Raw genomic sequence first — 3,064 nt, forward strand, 5'->3', positions numbered from 1 at the left:
GGTGTGGAACTTCAATAAAAAACGACTACAGCGCAAAAGCTTGTAATACTCGCCTTCGCGCACTACCGTTAAATGTCGCACGTTTAAAAAAACGAAAAGAAAGATGAAGTAGCACTGTGCTTTCTGATCACCTCGGAAGGAGACTACTTCCAAGAGCGCCGAACGCAGATGACTCTACGTACTGCAAAAATGTTTAGGTGTTTCCGTCGAACGAGACAGTGACCTTATGTTAATATATTGAGACGCTGCCCAAAACGAACAGGAAGAAAACAACAAGAGACGGGAAAGAGCGCACACTACCTAATACCACCATTTTGGGGCACTTGTACTCTGGATTCACTTTTAAAGCAACGGCTTGCGCGAGAGAATATACCCATTTTTCCAACAAGGAATCGACCCACCACCTGAAATTCTCTTTCTGCGTGCTGATATGCGCCATCCAATAGAAAACCGGATTTACAACATGTCTATGTCACCGTATCCGCAGTGGCAGACACCAAGCTGCTTTTTGTAAATGACGCGCTGTGCCCCATTTGCTCGAAAAAAATTATCGGCACTCAGTCGCAAGAAGACAGAACTGCGCCTGTATTCGAAACTTGTATGTGTATTGCGCCTGGCTTGAGCGTAATAAGTAATAATAATATTAACTACAATAATATTAACAATAAGGTCCATTTCGCCCGGCAGGCGAATCACTGATTGCGACAGAAATTTATTAGACAGCTGTGCAAACAAAGGTTAGTCGTTTTATCAGCTGCATAAACGGCTGTAAACATTCGCTTACTAACTAAATTAACCTGCACGTTGTCACGCGCGCACAATCACAAACGAGCACATCTCTCTCGATAAGCGCGGACACTCGCTGTCAAAACGCTGGCGTGGGGGAGAGTGGCAGCAACGGCGAGCGAATTGTCCATCGTGCTACTTCCAGCTTCAACGCTAACTAATTGCGCTGAGAATACACCGCACACGAAGGCATCAGGGGCACTTTAACGAAAAGCTATTCCAAACTGCTTCTATTCTATTTTTGCAATCAGGCCTCCATGATTGCCCAACTTCACTTGTCTTTCACGCAACGTAAAGGAAAAAAGTTGTCGCAGTTTCACCTAAAAGGCGAAGCATCAATTGCGATAGCAAATTTGTAGAGAGCTATACAGAGAAATGATAATTGCTTTACTGTTGTCGACGCCGTCAGTGTTTTGCCCACGTTCGCTCAAAATGCGTGCGGCGTTGGTGACTGTTGCCGGAGCCTCTGATATAAATAGGCACTTGGTGCCGCAGCTAAACGTCGCCTCCCTTCCCTCCCCCACGGCCTCTCGCGCGTCGGAAGAAGGCGCGTTTGTTCTACATATATGGTGATTCTAAAGGAGGAAAGAGACGCCTACTTCTGCAGCCCTTAAGGGAGCACGGCGCAGAACGCGCGTTTGTTCTCCGCCGTGCGTTCACTCCCAGTGAAAGCGCGCGCCCCTCGCGCCCTTTCACTCGCACATACAGCGTTCGGCGCGCGGCGACCATTTCATCTCCATTGACGTCATACGGAACCTCACGGCGACGGCGACGCCGACGGCAGAAATCTGCTTTTGAGTGTCCATATAATTGCTACCGCAATAAAATATTAGCGTAGCTTGCACGGGAGGCTCAATGCTACAGAGAAAGCGTAGCTGATGGGCACCTAGCTTGGCATGGCTTTTGGACTAGGCTAGGCACTACCAAGTCATTCCGAGAATTTTCCGGAATTTATTGATCATTTATCGATTATCGATTAGCTGCTGGTTGACTATCAATTGTCTATCGATGAGAGACTAAGCTTAAGTAGTCCCAACCATGCTTAGCTAGACTTAACCAGGCTCAGCTTCGCCAGTTCACAGAGGTATGTGTCATTGCGCTTGGACCCTTTCTGCACTACCGCCAGGATCGGCCCACAATTTCTTTCCGCAGGTTACGGACTAACGCTCGGCTTAAACAGCTCCGCTGTTAAAAAACCGCGAGAGCTACTCACTCTTATATGACGTGTGCACACTAATTATGCATGTGAGACCGAACAACAGAAAAATGTTATTTTTCGATTCTATGCCTTTTTACCATCAGCCATCCGCAATTGGTCAAAAGTTTTCGGGCTGCGTCCACTTCGTCCTGTCTGTCACCTGACGTCCAAAAACCGTGAAAAATCAATGCGTCAAGGTGGCTTGTACGCATTAAAGATGCATTATTACGCCGATCAAAACTTAATCTTCTTTTTAATAGCCGGACACTGCCCCGTTCCGACATCAATAGAAGGTGGGTACCCGCCGATCGCTCTGGCACTGGCTAGTCGGAGCTGCCGTGTAGAATGGATTTACTTGTCTATATCAAAAATTTGGCGTGACATTATATGGTTGTCGAGTCCTTTCAGCACGAAAACGACATCGCTATGTCAAATTTTCTTAACTGAAGATTCGTTTTAGCTGCATTGTTACGTTGCCGTTGCACGCCGACGTGATTTTATAGCAGACACCGAAAGCTAAGTAAGAAGAAGCAGGGCAAACGCAGACGCCGGCAACACACTGCTCATCAGGTTATCTACTTTCACTGCGCTAGCCCGGCCCCACGTTACCCCCTCCACTTCTGCGTGCTCATCGCCCGTGGTCAGCCAATCAGGTAAGAAATATATGTTAAGTTAGGCAATGCTATTCCTTTTGAAAGCAAACAACATGCAGTGACCTCCTATAAAATAGGAGAGCGTTTCAATAGCCTTCTCAAACAACGCTGCGAGTCACCGCCCGATGCTTGCGCTGGCGGTTACGTAAATTGGACATCAGGTGATTAGAAGGAAAACAGATTGGAATAGTTTTACGTTATAGGGTCCCAGCCATCGGCCCGCCTAGACTTTGTACCCAGCGCAGATCGCTTTCTAGATCGGGGCCGCGAGGCCGCGCTCAGCCGCGCCATACGTAGCCGCCACGGGAGTAAAACGTCCCCCACTTTCCCTGCGGCCTTGTGCGCGATGGAAGGCGGAGCGCTTTTTCCCCGCCTTCCTCCCTTGTGCACGCGAGACTGAGAAACCATTCTTTGCTCACCCTCTCAC

Source organism: Dermacentor silvarum, chromosome 5 (genome assembly GCF_013339745.2).
Source record: "Dermacentor silvarum isolate Dsil-2018 chromosome 5, BIME_Dsil_1.4, whole genome shotgun sequence".
Lineage (NCBI taxonomy): Eukaryota > Metazoa > Arthropoda > Arachnida > Ixodida > Ixodidae > Dermacentor > Dermacentor silvarum.